The 17,924-nt window shown below is 39.2% G+C and overlaps 1 long non-coding RNA gene across 1 annotated transcript; it reads right to left on the reverse strand.

The window, feature by feature from the left end:
• Positions 1–712: 712 nt before the first annotated feature.
• Gm36814 (predicted gene, 36814) lies at positions 713–17,364 on the reverse strand. Its single transcript, NR_168701.1, has 2 exons — positions 17,262–17,364; positions 713–1,368 (listed from the first exon to the last, which is right to left on the reverse strand). It is a non-coding gene; the product is annotated as a predicted gene, 36814 (long non-coding RNA).
• Positions 17,365–17,924: the final 560 nt, after the last annotated feature.

Genomic DNA, 17,924 nt, shown 5'->3' on the forward strand with positions numbered 1-17,924 from the left:
TTCCTATGAGCTGTTGCAAGCCCACGTTTGACTCTTTTCTAAAAGTTCAGATTAAAAGGAAGCAAACTTCCAAAATTAGAATCGTAATTAAAATTTGACTTTGATCAGTAGCTGCTGAGAGGGTCATTAAGAGCTGTGAATGTGCTGACGCAGGGGGTTGTTGGGCAGATGAGGTGAGGAGGGGAGATTTGAAACAAATAAAAAAATGTTAAGAAGCATTATCAAATTGAAAATATCAATTATTATGGGTGTATGGATGAGTGATTATTATATTAAAAACATTCTTGGCAGGTGGCCCACATGGGCGTAAATAGCTGAAACTCCATCAGAGCTCAGATTTAATTTGATTTTTGCAAACATGTTTTTGAGTTTCTTTTGCGTTGCTCGGCTTCCAAGAACACTGGACAACAGCTGGGAGAAAACTGCATTGAACCCTCTGTAAAACATGATGAAAGATGATTCGACTTTCTGCAAAGCTTAGCGAATGCTAGCTCCAAAAACGTGCTAGAGGAGGGGGCTGGTGAGGGAGAGTCAAAGACAGAGACACACAGGGAGACAGAGGCCTAGAGAGGGAGAAAGGAAGGGAGGGTGGAAGCGAGAGAGGGAGAGGGAGGGAAACCTGGTTGTTGCAGGGCTTTTGAGTTACATGCTGGACATAGGCTGAATACTGTGTCCTCCAGACTGGAGGACCAGAGATTACAGAGACACAGGATGGAGCTGAAGGCTTCCTTTTATTTTCCCTGATAAAGAATAATGGCTCATGGACATGGATGATGGGGGCTGATGTGGCAAAACAACACAAGAAGGATAGTAGGTTTTAGCTCTCAGTGAGCCAGCTGGGTGTTGTGGCTGCCAAAAAGACTAATATGATCATAGGCTGCAATTATAGAGGCAGAAGAAAATGATCACTGCCCTTCCTCTTCACACCTGGAATGACACATTCACTTCCAAGTGCCAGCAATACCCCCTTGTCTGCCTGACATGTTCCTATTTATTTTTCGAAAGCCATCCCAAGGTCACCTCTTGACACCCTTTCTCATCCCATGCTCACCAAGCCTATCAAATCTCCACCATCTGTGCCAGCTGGGTTGTAGTAGTGTGCTTGTCACTTCTCATTGCCATGTTGCTTATGTGTCCATCTGCTCTGCAGGGTGTATTTCATGTCCAATTCCATTTTATGTCCACAGACCCCGTGCTTAGTAGGTCCTCAGCATGTGTTGTTGGATAAATTGATGAGGTCAGCTGGTGAAGAGGACCAAGTAGAAAAGCAAAAGGGAACGAAGTTATGTTGATAGCCATCAGAAATCAGGTCGTGCCATGGTTAGCATGTTGAGTAAAAGCCTGTATCTTCCTGATTGCCTGGAGGAGCTAAAAGACAAAAATCACACAAAGAGTTCAATGAATGGAATGCTCTAGAAGATCTTAACCTTGTCCTAAAGGCATACAGGAAAAAGCTACAACTGTTTCATGTAAGGAAAGGAATTCTGGAATTTTTTTTTCTTCCTTATTTATCTGACAAAATGAGTCTTTAGGTTTGCAAACACAAGCTCTTGACTGAAGGTGCACTTGAAATGGAAGTATTTTTAGTGAGTTTTTCAAAGTATGGACAAAAACTGAAAGCCCATGTATAGTGGGGGCCAGAAACAACATACTGTATTGAATGGGAATTAGGATGTAAGCCAAACTAAACCAAGGAGACTGAAGATACCTCAGTGATTTATAAGTGAAAGAAAGGGTGTGTAGAAAGTTCAAGCTTGAGGCATGGAGTATTCCAGATTCCATTCCTCACAATCCAACCTTTTATAAAGATATGCATGTAGGCATGGCTGCACATATGTAGGTCTGTGTTTATTTCTGATGACTTCTTCCATGTAATGTTTGCAAGGTGCTATATAAAATATGCTAGCATGAAAAGTGGACAGACATTTATTATTGTATTTTAAATATTCCCAGGAGTCTCTAACTGTAGGGGACAATAAAGGTGATGAATGCTGAGGCAGAAACACAACACAAAGGAGTTATGAAAAGATAACTTGGCTTCTTTAAAATATAGTACAAGGAAATGAAGATTGATTTATGAAAAAAAATGTGCTAAATATTCAAGTATATATGGTCTATACTATCAAAGATGGGGTGTTTTTTTCTGTATTTTTTCTGTATTATTTCCCATTTTCTGTATTATTTCTGTATATTTTCTGTATTATTTCCCATTAAATAAGTGCAATACCAGGCAGAGTATTAGGTAGATTTTTTGTTGCAATTAACATAATTTTAGACAAAATTGAATTTGTGAATGTATTGGGGCCTCACAGAGCTGAAATTAAAGTTGAAGAATCCAACATTTGGGGACACTAGGATCTTCAATGCACATTCACTGGAATAAATCAGTTCCCACTGTTTTTCTCTCTTACCTCCTAACACTGAGAATTAAATCCCCGGATGATAGATTTGGATTGTCATAGCTGGGATCACGTGGCTGCTCCTTGACTAACAGAGAAGGAACACCTCGACGGATGGGCCCATTAAAACAGCAGACACCAGAGAATAGAGAATAGCAATTCCCCAACGAAGAACCAAGGTGCTCTCTCTTCAGGTAATGCATGACAAAAAGTGACAACATTAGTCATCCATAGACAATTCCAGAAATTCCCTTTGACTCAAGGCACTCAGGTGGCAGATGAGTGGTTATTTGTCATGGACATCTTAAAGAGGATTCAATAATTGAGTGAGTAGCTTGGTAACATAATTGCCTCTATATACCCTGAACTTTTGTTTCATTGTGATTTTACAGAAATGATCAGATTAAGGAGAATCCCTTTAAAAGAAAAATTAACAACCCATTTTGAAAGTTTCTGTACACAGGCTTATTTGCAAATATCAAGAATACACATACACTTTATGCACATATAAAATACATGGAAATGCAAACCTTAATATAAACAATTCATCATTAAAGGGGCAGTAAAATGCAACAGCATTTTTTCACCAAGAATTCTTTCCCACTGCCACACACTCATGCCTTCTGATACCAGCAATTTAGTTATGTACGATAAATAATACACAGGTATGAGAAAGTTTAAATTCATTTTTGATGTAAATTAAGGACCACAACTCTTGTCTGGGAAATTGTTTTTTATTGGTTTAACGTGATGGTGAAAATAATTTCCCATATAAGGTCTTTTCTTTTTCTTTGCATACAAGATAGGCCATAATGATATTCCTTTAAGCATTAAGACATTCTTATGTGACAGATATTAATGATGGATTCTATTTGATGATATCATTTGATCACAATTCTGAAGACGGAAGACATATTGAGATATTTCCAAGTATATGGCCCCGGGATACAAAGAGAATGACTTTAGATGGATTAGAGAGACATAAAATTTCATGGCTTGGAATTTGTTCATGAAAAGATAGAGAATATGGTAATGCAAATGTTCTAGGCAAGGTTTCTCTACCACATCTAAGTATGAAGAGCAGTCTTGCTTATCTAGTAGGGACCAGAACTGCTAGATGCTCAGGGGAAGTTTAATGGTTCAGATGTTTAAGTGTTTCTTAATTTACCTACAGAACTTACCTAAGGGTTGCTTCATAATTTCTCAAGGAAAAGTAATTTCCTGATGTAACAGTCTTAACAGTGGAGAGTCAGAACACGTGGGCAACTCAGGAGCCCTGGAGTATGAACATTTCTCATGATAACTCCAGGATAAGGGTAAATAGGACTGATGGGGAAATGATAAATGTTCAAAATGGGGATGGTCTCTAATCAAAAGCTGATTATGTGACCGAGACCATGAGCATCTAACTGGATTGTCAATAATGATTAAATTCAATTAACACAAAACCAAAACATCTTTATATTCCTCTTTCAGTCTAAAGAATTTGAAAATATAAATAAACTATGCCTCACAATGTAAAGATCATATAGCCATAACAGTGCAGGTCTATACTTGTATGACAATGTCATTTCTGCATTTCTTGTACAGCATGTAATTTTGAATATATCTCATTCTCAAATTCCACTTCCAGGAAGACACATTCTTCACTATGACCACAGACTATTTAGCTAAGCCCTATTCTATCTCTTTCATGAAGAAAAGTCATAGTTGCTCTGTGCATTTGAAGACTTTGGCCACATCTTTGATTATCTGCAGAGTTGGACTTTCATTTTGTTGCCAAGATGACTTTATTTTTCATATGACTTTAGCCATATTTGGATGTCTCTTCGAGGCACTGACTAGCTGCCACAACTATTTTCATGTTTCTTGACTGATTCTGAAAGGAACATGTTTTTTAGAGTTCAATACAAACTTGGCAATGTCAACAGCATCAGATACACAGTATAATTGTAGGCTAAGTGTGCAGACCAGGGATCTAAATCATCTTCCTTTCATTTCGGGAAGGCTTGCGTGATTAAAGCATTTGATGCAGCACCTCACACAAACATTCCTGGGAGCAGGATAAAAAGGTAAGGCTGTGGAAACCAGCTTTCTGCAGCCAGGAAGTCACCTTCCAAAAACACAACACCAGAGAAGGTGAGAGACATTTTGGATTCCAGAAACATGTGCATGGATGATTAATCTTCTGTGACATACTCTTTCCAGTTCAAGGGTCTGAGACAATAGATGGAGTCAGGGTGACATTTGCTTGTCTCTCTACCACCTGGACACACGTGAATGATAGTGTTCAGAGCCCATGACTTTGGCAAGATTATTAGAATTTCTCAGTGTGCTGTTTGCTAACCTTATCATCTCACTAAAACCCACAATCATGTGCAAACTAGTAGGAGCACGGTTTTCCACAGGATTGGGATTCTTTCAAAGGGTGGCTTTTGTTGTTTCATGAGCAGGAATTCCATTGAAGAATAACCCCATGCAAAGTCTCTTTCAGCACTTTAGATTACATTAGGAATCTTTAGCATTTCATTTTTTTCAGTATATCATTAACTCTTCTCAACCCTTTCTACTCACCTCTTTACCAGAGCAAATTTTGGTATTGGCTCTGAATTCTCAGCCAGCAGTGTCAAGCAAATGACACTTCCCATCACTATCCAGTGATTTCATTCATTTTAAATTTTGTACTCTATTTTGGTAAATGATACTGACTTTCTCTGTGTAACAGTGATAGAATGTTTTCTTAAATTTATTAAGATAGGAAGCGAATGCCTTTAAAGAGAAAAACTTAACGACAACTAAAAAAGGACATTAGATTGCTTATAAAACAATGATACAGACCTCTAGTTGGTCTGCTTCCATGAAGACTCCATATCCTGATCCATCCTAGAGGATCCATTGCACTCACAGCAGTTGGTAAGAACATTTGCCCCCATCCCAGTCCTGGAGCTGCTGCTGGGAGCCTGGAGAGCTCGGGACCCATCAGCCACCAAACCCTGCCCTCTCAAATACCATTCCCCTTCCATTCCTTCCTCCCCTTTCCCCATCCGTGTTGCTGGGGCAGACCCCTAGTTGGTATGCTCTTGTGAAGACTCCATATCCTCATCCATCCTAAAGGACATGCTGCACTCAGAGCAGTTGTCGGAAGGCCTTACAGGAGATCTACTACAGCCAGGGCAACAGATCAGCAGCTTCTCTGCCCCTGTGAAGAGCCCCCAGTTGGAAGCCTCACAGGTGATTGGACACAGCCAGGACTGCATATCTACCAGGAGACCTGAAGCAATTCAGGGACAAAAGAAGCAGACTCCATATAGTCACCCAGACTAACAAACACCAGAGATATCCAGATGGCCAAAGGCAAGCACAAGATCATAAGCAACAGAAGCCAAAATATGTGGACATAATCAGAACCCATTTCTTCCACCACAGCAAGCCCTGAATACTCCAACACACCTTAAAATCAGTAATCTGTCCTAAAATCCTATCTCATGAAGATAATAGAGTTCTTTAAGGAGGATATAAATAACTCACCGATACATAAAAACACTGGTAAACAGGTGAAAGAATCGAATAAAGTGATCAAAGACACAAAAGTGGAAATAGAAACAATAAAGAAAACACAAATGGAGGCAAACCTGGAAATGGAAAACCTAGGAAAGGGGTCAGGAATTATAGATGTAAGTATTACCAACAGAATACAAGAGATAGAAGAGAGAATCTCACATGTAGATAATACAGTAGAAGACATTGATACAACTGTCAAAGAAAATTCAAAACATAAAAACCTAACTTAAATCATCCAGAAAATTCAGGACACAATGAAAAGAACAAATCTAAGAATAGCTGGAATAGAGAAAAACAAAGATTCCCAGCTAAAAGGACCTGAAAATGTCTTCAACAAAATCATAGAAGAAAAGCTTCCCAACCTAAAGAAAGTGATGGCCATAAAGGTACAGGACGCCTATAGAACATCAAATAAATGGGATAAGAAAAGAAAATCTACTCCTCAAATATTTATCAAAACACTAAATGTACAGAGTAAAGAAAGAATATTAAAAGCTGTGAGGGAAAAAGTCCAAGTAACATACAAAGGTAGACCTATTAGAATTACACCAGACTTCTCAACAGAGACTATGAAAGCCAGCAGAGCCTGGTCAGAGGTCCTGCAGACTCTTCAGAGAACACAAATGCCAGCCCAGGCTACTATACCTAGCAAACCTCTCAATCAACATAGATGGAGAAACCAAAATATTCCAGGACAAAAGCAAATTCAAACAGTATCTATCTACCAACCCAGCCCTCCAGAGGATCCAGGAAGGAAAAATCCAACACAAGAAAGACACCTGCACCAAAGAAAGGATAAGATATTAAGAATCTCACAACAAAGTCTAAAGCAGAGAGCCATAAGGACATAAAGCCACCTACAAAAACAAACATATCAGGAACCAACAGTCATCTCTCTTTAATATCTCAATATTAATGGACTCAACTCACCAATAGAAAGACATAAGCTAACAGACTGCATATGCAAACAAGATCCAGCATTTTGCTGCATACAAAAAACACACTTCAATAACAAAGACAGGCACTATCTCAGAGGAAAAGGATAGAAAAAGGTTTCCCAAGCAAATGGTCCCAGGAAAAAAGGAGGAGTTTCCATCCTAATGTCCAATAAAATAGACTTTAAACCAAAATTATCAAGTGTGATGAAGAAGGACACTTCATAGTAATCCAGGGAAAAATCCGCCAAGACAAATTCTCAATTCTGAACATCTATGCTCCAAATGCATGAGCACCCAAATTCATAAAGAAAACTTTATTAAAACTCAAAACACACATTGAACCCCACACAATAATAGTGGGAGATTTCAAAACCCAACTCTTACCAATGGACAGGTCATTAAAACAGAAACTAAACAGGGAAGCAGTGAAACTAAGAGAGGTTATGAACCAAATGGATCCAACAAGATATCTACAGAACATTTCACCTTAAAGCAAAAGAATACACCTTCTTCTCACCACCTCGTGGTACCTTCTCCAAAACTGACCATATAATTGGTCACGAAACAACCCTCAACAAATACAAGAAGATTGACATAATACCATGCATCCTATCAGATCACCATGGCCTAAGACTGGTCTTCAGTAACAGCAGAAACTACAGAAAGCCCACATACATGTGGAAACTGAACAATTCTCTACTTAATGACAACTTGGTTAGGGAAGAAATAAAGAAAGAAATTAAAGACTTCTTGGAATTTAATGAGAATATTGACACATTATACCCATACATAATGAAAGCAGTGGTAAGAGGAAAGTTCATAGCACTAAGTGTCCTGGTAAAGAAAAGGGAGAGATCTTACACTAACAACTTAACAGCACACCTGAGAGCTCTAGAACAAAAAGAAGCAACCTCACACAAGAGGAGTAGAAAGCAGGAAATAGTCAAACTCAGGGCTCAAATCAACCAAACAGAAACAAAGAAAACAATACAAAGAATCAGCAAAACCAAAAGCTGGATCTTTGAGAGAATAAACAAGATAGATAAATCACTAGCCAAACTAACTAAAGGGCCAAGGGCAGTATCCAAATTAGTAAAATCAGAAATGAAAAGGGAGACGTAACAACAGAAATGGAAGAAATTTTTAAAAATCATCCAATCCTACTATAAAAAGTCTATACTCAACAAACTGGAAAATCTAGATGAAATGGATGGTTTTCTAGACAATTGCCACATACAAAAAAAGTTAAATCAAGAGCAGATAAACTATCTAAACAGGACATTACCACACAACAAAATAAAAGTCAGTAAGAACCTCCTAACTAAGAAAAGTCCAGGGCCAGATTGATTTAGTGCAGAATTCTACCAGACCTTCAAGGAAGACCTGATACCATTTTTTTAAAAATATTTTTCATTAGGTATTTTCCTCATTTACATTTCCAATGCTATCCCAAAAGTCCCCCATACCCTCCCCCCCCCAATCCCCTACCCACCCACTCCTACTTTTTGGCCCTGGCCTTCCCCTGTACTGGGGCATATAAAGTTTGCAAGTCCAATGGGCCTCTCTTTCCAGTGATGGCCGATTAGGCCAACTTTTGATACATATGCAGCTAGAGTCAAGAGCTCTGGGTACTGGTTAGTTCATAATGTTGTTCCACCTATAGGGTTGCAGATCCCTTTAGCTCCTTGGGTACTTTCTCTAGCTCCTCCATTGTGGGCCCTATTCAAACTATTCCATAAAATAGAATCTGAAGGCACACTACCTATCTTTTTTCTGTGAAGTCACAATTACTCTGATTCCTAAACCAAGGAACCAAGGACCCAACCAAAAAAGAGAACTTCAGACCAATCTTGCTTATGAATATCTATGCAAAAGTACTCAATAAAATTCTTGCAAATCGAATCCAAGAATACATTAAAACCGTCATTCACTACAATCAAGTAGGCTTCATCCCAGGGATGCAAGATTGGTTTAAATCTATTAACATAATCCACTATATAAATAAACTCAAAGAAAAAAATCACATGATCATCTCCTTAGATGCAGAAAAAAAAATATTTGACAAAATACAACACCCCTTCATGTTAAAAGTATTGGAGAGATGAGGAATTCAAGGCCTGTACCTAAACATAATAAAAGCAATTTAATGCAAACTAACAGCCAAAAACAACTTAAGTAAAGACATACTTGAGGCAATCCTACTGAAAGTAGGGACAAGACAAGTATGCTCACTTTTCCCATATCTAGTCAATATAGTACTAGAAGTGTTAGCTAGAACAATAAGACAACAATAAAAGATTAAGGAGATACAAATTGGTAAAGAAAAAATAAAAGTATTACTACTTTCAGATGATATGATAATGTACATAAGCCACCCCAACAATCCTACCAGAGAACTTTTCCAGCTGATAAACAACTTCAGCAAAGTAGCTGGATATAAAATTATCTCAAATAAATCAGTAGCCTTCCTTTATACAAAGGATAAACAGGCTGAGCAGGAAATTAGGGAAATAACTCTTTTCACAATAGCCACAAATAATATAAACTATTTTAGGGTTAACTCTAACCAAACACATGAAAGACCTGTATGACAATAACTTCAAGTCTCTCAAGAAAGAAATCAAAGAACTCAGAAAATGGAGAGACCTCCCATGCTCATGGATTGGAATAATTAACATAGTAAAAATGGCTATCCTACCAAAGCAATCTATAGATTCAATGCAATCCCCATCAAAATCCCAACACAATTCTTCAAAGACATGGATAGAGCAATTCTCAAATTCATCTGGAAAGGCAAGACACCAAGAATAGTGTAAGCAATTCTTAATAATATAAGAACAGCTGGGGAAATCACCATCCCTGATCTCAAGCTTTACTACAGAGCAATAGTGATAAAACGGCAAGTTATTGGTACAGAGACAGATATGTTGACCAATGAAATAGAATTGAAGACCCAGAAATAAAACCACACACTTACGGTCACTTGATATTTGACAAAGATGCCAAAAACATACAATGGAAAAAAGAAAGCATCTTCAATAAATGATGCTGGTCTAACTGGTTGTCTGTATGTGTAAGAATGAAAATAGACCCATGTTTTTCACCTTGTACAAAGCTCATGTCCAAGTGGATCAAGGACTTCAACATAAAACCAGATACACTGAATCTAATAGAAGAGAAAGCGAGAAAGAGCCTTAAACTCATTGGCATAAGGGAAAATTTCCTAACCAAAACTCCAGTGGCTCATCGTCTAAGATCAAGAATTGATGAACGGGACCTCAGGAAACTAGAAAACTTCTGTAAGGCAAAGGACAGTCGATAAGACAAATTGGCAACCTACAGATTGGGAAAATAATCTTCACTAACACGACATCTGATAGAGGGCTAATATCAAAATATATAAAGAACTCAAGACGTTAATCACCAAAAAAACTGATCAAGCCGATCAAAAAATGGTGTATAGAACTAAACTGAGAATTCACAACTGAAGAATCTCAAATGGCTGAGAAGCACCTAAAGAAATGTTCAAAGTCCTTAGTGATCAGAAAAGTGCAAATCAAAATGAACCTGAGATTCCACCTTACACCAGCCAGAATGGCTAAGTTCAAAACCTCAGGTGACAACACATGTTGGAGAGGATGTAGAGAAAGAGGAACACTTCTCTGTTGCTGGTGGGATTGCAAACTGGTACAAACACTCTGAAAATCAATCTGGAGGTTCCTCAGAAAATTAGAAATAGATCTATCAGAAGACTCAGCTATACCACTCTTGGGAATATACCCAAAAGATACCCCACCATGCCACAGCAGCTACTGTACTACTATGTTCATAGAGGCCTTATTTGTAATAGCCAGAAACTGGAAACAATGTAGATGTCCCATGACAGAAGAATGGGTACAGAAAATGTGGTTCCTTAACACAATGGAATACTACTTAGCTATTAAGAACAAGGAAATCCTGAGTTTTGCAGGCAAATGGATAGAACTAGAAAATATCATCCTGAGAGAGGTAACTCAGACCAAAAAGGACATGCATGGTATGTACTCACTAATAAGTGAATATTAGCAAAAAAAAAAAAAAAAATTACAGAATACCCAAGATACAGTCCACAGAACTCAAAAAGTTCAACAAACTGAAGTGGTCAAGTCCCACTTGGGGGAGAGAAGAAAGCAATCACAAGTAGGGAAAGAGGGAGGGATCTGGGATGGAAAGTGGATGGGGGAGGGGCAAGTGGTGGGGGGGGGGCAGAGGGGAATCTGATCTTGTATTAGGTGAGGGAAAATGACTGAAGCCCTGAGGGCCAGCAGAAGGAATGGAAACATTCAACCTGAGAGAATAGGAGGTTGGGAGAACCCTCAAGAATGTACCAGAGACCTGGGAGGTCAGAAACTCTTAGGAGTCAAAGGGAGGGACCTTAGATGAAATGCCTGTCAGTAGGGAGAGGGAACTTAAAGAGTTCCTCCAGCAGCAAGACAGGACATTAAGTGAGGGATGAGATTGCTATCCCACAGTCACATCTCTGATCCATAATTCTGAAAGAATTACAGAGATGGAAATGGAGAGGAGCCTGAGGAAAAGAAGGTCCAGTGTCAGGTCCAAAGTGCAATCCAGCTCAAGTGGAGGTCCCAAGGCCTGACAGTATTACAGAGGCTATGGAGCACAAAAAGGGACCTATCATGACTGCCCTCCAAACACCCAACAAGCAGCTGAAAGTGTCAGATGCAGATATTTGTACCCAACCAATGGAGAGAAGCAGCTGACCCCTGTTGTTTAATTAGGGAAGGCTGAAAGAAACTGAGGAGAAAAAAAAAAAAAGTAACAAACATCAGCTGGGCGTGGTGGCGAACGCCTTTAATCCCAGCACTCGGGAGGCAGAGGCAGGTGGATTTCTGAGTTCAAGGCCAGCCTGGTCTACAAAGTGAGTTCCAGGACAACCAGGGCTATAGAGAAATCCTGTCTCAAAAAAAAAAAAAAAAAAAAAGAAAGAAAGAAAGAAACTGAGGAGAAGGGCAATCCTGTAGGAGGACCTGCAGTGTCAATTAATCCCCAAGATCTCAGAAACTGACCACCAAACAGACAACATATAACAGCTGATATGAGCTCTCCAACACACATACAGTAGAGAACTTCTGAGTCTGTGTTCATTCAAGAGATGATGTACCTAACCTACAAGAGACTGGAGGCCTTAGGAGATTTAGAGGTAAGGTGGGGTGGGGCGTGGGGGCACCCACGTGTTGAAAGGGGGGAGGGGAGGAGATGTGGGACGTGGAGCCATCAGAGGGTAGATGGAGTCAAAAGAATTTCAGGTCAACCCCCCGACTAGGCAAATACTGCTTAATTTTAAGCAATGATAAAAGGATAGATGGAATAATTATCTTTTTTTAAATTATTTTTTTAATTAGGTATTTTCTTCATTTACATTTCAAATGCTATCCCAAAAGTCCCACAGACCCCCCCCCACTCCCCTACCCACCCACTCCCACTTCTTGGCCCTGGTGTTCCCCTGTACTGAGGCATATAAAGTTTGCAAGACCAAGGGGCCTCTCTTCCCAATGATGGCCAAGTAGGCCATCTTCTGATACATATGCAGCTAGAGATACGAGCTCCGGGGTACTGGTTAGTTCATATTGTTGTTCCACCTCTAGGGTTGCAGACACCTTCAGCTCCTTGGGTACTTTCTCTAGCTCCTCCATTGGGGGCCCTGTGTTCCATCTAATAGCTGAGTGTGAGCATCCACTTCTGTGTTTGCCAGGCCCCAGCCTAGCCTCACAAGAGACAACTATATCAGGGTCCTTTCAGCAAAATCTTGCTAGTGTATGCAATGATGTTATCGTTTGGAGGCTGATTATGGGATGGATCCCTGGATATGGCAGTCTCTAGATGGTCCATCCTTTCATCTCAGCTCCAAACTTTGTCTCTGTAACTCCTTCCATGGGTGTTTTGTTCCCAATTCTAAGAAGGGGCAAAGTGTCCACACTTTGGTCTTCGTTCTTCTTGAGTTTCATGTGCTTTGCCAATTGTATCTTGTATCTTGGGTATTCTAAGTTTCTGGGCTAATATCCACTTATTGAAATAATTTATGCTTACTTCACAGAATTTCTTTCCCATGCAAAATTCGTACAAATCTCCACGCGGTTCTATTTGGTCTGTCCATCTTTCTGTCTGGATACAGGAAAGCATATCTTTCCCTTTTTCTCCTTGTCTATCCCTTTGTTTTAGATACTGGCCAGAGCCTCAGCTTTCTATGGTACTTTTGGCTTTTCATACTTCCTCCCCCCATTATGTGCTTGTCTTCACTAAAAAGGCAAGGCTGACTATTTTCTTTTTTCAGTTGTCCTCCTCTAAGAAGTGGCGAGATTTACAGCTTGTCTGCCATGTACTTTTCTTTTAAATTCTAATAAATTTGTCTTAGATTTTTTATTGGCATCCATTCTTAAATTATTCTATTAAAGATAATAAGAATCCCTAAAAGGAACCCTAATAGTCCTGGTAGCTTGTAATGACTGATGAAAATCCCCAAACTCCTGATAACATTTTAAAGTTTGCCAATGTCAATGTCTCCTGCCCAGTTCTTTCCAGATGTTGAAAGGAACTACAAGTGGCATACTTTCATCGTCCTGATTGGAACCTAAAAGAGCAGATCTCACAGAACCTGGAGTAAAGGATTAATTTCTAGAGACTGGTGAAAGAACAGAAGGACAAAGCATAACCTGGCAGTGGTGGCACTCACCTTTAATCCCAGCACTTGGGAGATAGAAGCTGGTAGATTTCTGAGTTTGAGGCGAGCCTGGTCTACAGAGTGAGTTCCAGGACATCCAGGGCTACACAGAGAAACCCATTCTCAGGGGGAAAAAAAAAAAGAAAAGAATTCAGGAGAATGGAAAATGTCAATATATCCATCAACTATAAAGACTAGAGATTTCCATCAACAGCTACAAATTGCTTTACACAATATTTTTGTATTAATCATAAAAGCAAAGGTTCACACAATCACGTAGTTGTTATCATTTTCACATATTTTTAGAACAATATGAATATGATGTTAGCTGACATAAAAGGAGTTGAAAAAGAGAAAGAACACCTCTAAAATTTTAGTTAGCTATTTAAAATATCATTTTGAGATGGCTTCATTGAAAAGTGTATCAGTCAGGTGTAGGAACACCTGTTTTCCTGTTGGGGGTGCTGCTTGGGGGTTAGGGGAAAGTGCATCCGTGGAGTTTTGAGAGTTTGCAGGCTCACTCTGTGTTTACTTTGCTTCTGGCCTGCACACGGACAATGCAATCTCTTTGCTTGCTGTTCTAGCCATACCTCCCCTACACTGGATTTCTCTCTGAAACTGGAAGCCCAAACAAACACCTCCTTCTCTAAGTTGTCCTCTGTCTGTCATGGTATTTCTTATCACAGCAACAGTAAAGGTACCAGTATACAGAGGGTAAAACAAAACAAAACAAAAACAAAACAAAAACCAAAAAAAAAAAAAAAATCAAACCAAATTAACACACACACACACACACACACACACACACACACACACATACACACACACACACACACACACACACACACACACACACAAATGATCCCACAGGAATAACACACAGGCTTTCGTGTAAGAGTAATGAGAAGGTCTTCTCATTTCTACTCTTCTTCCAGGCAAATGAGAAATCGTTCTGAAAGCAACACATGAATGATCCAAGCTTAGAAAATACTGCTGTCAAACAAGCTTGGATTGGCCTTAATTTTTCTAAGAAACAAGTCAATTTTAACATTTAAAACTTTGATAGTTATTAAAATGTTTCCTACTGTATATTCAGAAATGATGAAGACATTTCAGGGGCCTGTCCCATTCTGGTTTAGAGCTGGGATGGCATTTTTTTTTTCAGTGAAAATATATGCAGAGCTGAGCTTTCTGATTATAATCATTTGGGACATGTTTCATATTTCTGATCTGTGGCTCCAGTGTTTGTTAAAACAGCAACAGTGAATGATTCTAAAAGGCCTTTGTTGGAAAGCTGGCTTGCTTTCCTCTCAATGCTCTCCTTTATATTTCAGTATAATTGAGTTTAGCAGGATATGTGGGTGGCCAGGTATTTCTGGTTGCTGTATTTGGGTTTGTTTTGCCTAAGTTGTTGCCTTTGGACTGTGAACATGCCTCTTCTCTGCTCCGTTTCCTCCTGAATTGGGTATGGTAGAAACCTAGTGCCAACTATGCAGATGATGAGGTGCATTGTATACACTGGACCATCAAGATGGATGCAGGGCCAGTCTGTGGGAGCTGAATGATTCTCTAGATCGGAGACTCAGTGTTGCAGTTTGTCCACTTAGGAGCTGTTATGTGTCAGAAAAATAAAATATTTGTTTCCTTTTAAACACTCATGTTGCCTTAGTCTCTTTGTTAGAGCAACAGCTTTCCTGTGGGACCCATCCACCATTCAAAACACTATTAGTGTTAGAGATAATTAACATAATTGGCATAATGAAAAAAGGCGGGAAAGGTGTGTCACCTTGGGCCTTTGTAAGTAAATTACTTTTGACTTCTTTGCTGTAGTCCCCTCCCCCACCAGCCTCAAATGAGTTTGGGAAAAGCATATTCTGGAGCAACTATTTATGGATTAGACATGCATTGTCACAAACTGATATATACCAAACCAATAGCTTTCCTGGGTCAATCAGAGACGGACCCTGGTGAAGTTAAGGAAAATATTACCATCAGAATTTAAGATATTTTACATAAATGTGTTAAACAAATAGAAGACTATTTCATAAGGACAACTAACTAGACCTAATAGCAAGAGCTGCAAGGAGTTTTGATGTATTTTTCTTTATTTGTGCTCCTTTTCAGATTCAGGTCCTTAGAAGAAAGAATATATTTAACTAGCTTTGGCTATTCATTCATTTATTTATCCATATGTTTGTTTACTTATCTAGTGTTATAGATTTAACCTAGTGTACATACTAGGCAAGTACTCTAAGATACTGATATGTCTCATATATATATGCATTCATATATATATATATAGTGTGTGTGTGTATCACATATATATGCATCACACATATATGTGTATATGTATATATTAAATCTTCTTTTGCTAAGTTGCATAGGCTGGCCTTGATCATACTCCATAGCCCATGCAACCTTAAATTTGGTGATTATCCTGGCTCAGTCTCCCAAGGAGCTAGGAACAATCTTCTACCAGGCCCAGACGTTAGCATTACTCTTTCCCAGGCATATGTCCAATAGCTTCATTGTCAGGCTGACCATGCATAAAACAAATGGTAGTTCTTCAAAGTAAAATTGAAGCACTACATCTCTGCACCCTGTGGTGAGCTGGAGCCAGCTTGCATTGGTTCAAGACTGCAGGGGATGCAAAGGCTTTCTAACTGCATCTCCAGGAGCTTATCCCTGGGCTCTGGAAAGTGGCTGGGCTGTGATGACTTACACCATGGAAGTGCTAAATGTTGCACATAGAACCCTTCCTCACAATCCTGGGAGCTAAACACTTGCCAGCACATTAAAGCCACACACTCTTTTAACACGTTTCCTTATTTCTATCTGGTGTTGTCTGCATGACCCACTAGGGTAAATGATCACTTTCTGTAAGAAGGAAGAAAAATGGGATAATCCTATTGATTTAGAAAAACAACCAACAAAAACACTTGCTGAGAATAAAAGTTTTCTTTCATGGCAGGCAATGGTGGCACACATTTTTAATCACAACACTCACGGGGCAGAAGCAGGTAGATCTCTGAATTTAAGGACAGCTCGATCTATAGAGTGAGTTCCAGGACAGCCATATCTACACCGAGAAACCCTGGCTCAAAAAAAAAAAAAAAATTTAAATATTTCACACACAGGTGACCAAATAAACACTCATGTTTGGAAAATTGGTTTGAACATTAAGTTTAATCCATAAAGAACTTACATCAGGCTAAGGTGTCTTTGTAAAGGTCCAGACAAGTGATAACTATTTTAGGCTCCCACATGATCTGTAACACCTATTCTTGTTTTCTTTTAAATGACTCTTTTAAAATGTAAAACCTGTTCTGAGTTTCTGCTAGGGAAACAGCACAATTCAGATATGGCTCCAGGGTAATAATTTGTTACTGCTTTGCCGGAGACAGGTGATCCTTGAGAAACTGAAAAGAGTTTTTACCTTCAATAGTTCACATAGTGATTCCTCCAGCACATTTGTCTGAGTACCTGTGTGCTTTTGGTGAGCATGACAACCAAATGAACCTGCAAACCGCAGCTCATTGTGATGATAGGCCTAAGGAATATATTTGTGTTTGTCCTTAAAACACAGAAGCCAAACAATGTAGACTTTCTCTTTATGGCAAACTTCAAGTAAAGTAGGATTTTTACCTGGCAGAGAAGGGAAAGGTATTTTGCATAAGAGATCCATTGCAAGTAAATCCACAGAAGCACAAAAGGCTCTCAGGTACTTTCTCTGTGAAGGTTGCATCATAAGAACCTTTTGTGATGGAACATCATACACCTGAAATCATAGAACTCTAAGGTAGAGTGGGATTTGCCAAACATTCCTCAACACAGCATGCAGAGACAATGGCAATACTGCATAGATCAGGCTAAACAGAGAAAACCTACAATCAGAAGCAATGAGACCCTAGGATTATAATTCTTCCAAGCTTTGAAGTCTGGTTAGGTAAGTGTGTGTGTGGTGGAGAGCGGGAGTGCTGGGAGCCTCATAGCTCAGCTCTGACATTTGTCAAATGACTTAACTCGTCTGGGAATTCTCTAGCTTCCATTTCCTCCTCCTCTGAAATGCTGATGGTCTCTGAAAGGAGTAGTGTGGAACTTAAAATTTAGACACTGTTGAGACATTTACTAGAGTCAGTGTTGGACAAATTATTTCTTTCTTAAATCATTCTACTCTCCCTAACCATGACTATAAAGAGCTCATTGGTAAGTAAATATGATCCCTTCTTAAACTAAATACACTGTCCTGACATGTAGCTGAGGATCCTTTGGAATAGAATGATCATTGAAACTGTAAAACAACTAGTG

Source organism: Mus musculus, chromosome 5 (assembly GCF_000001635.26).
Source record: "Mus musculus strain C57BL/6J chromosome 5, GRCm38.p6 C57BL/6J".
Taxonomy (NCBI): Eukaryota; Metazoa; Chordata; class Mammalia; order Rodentia; family Muridae; genus Mus; species Mus musculus.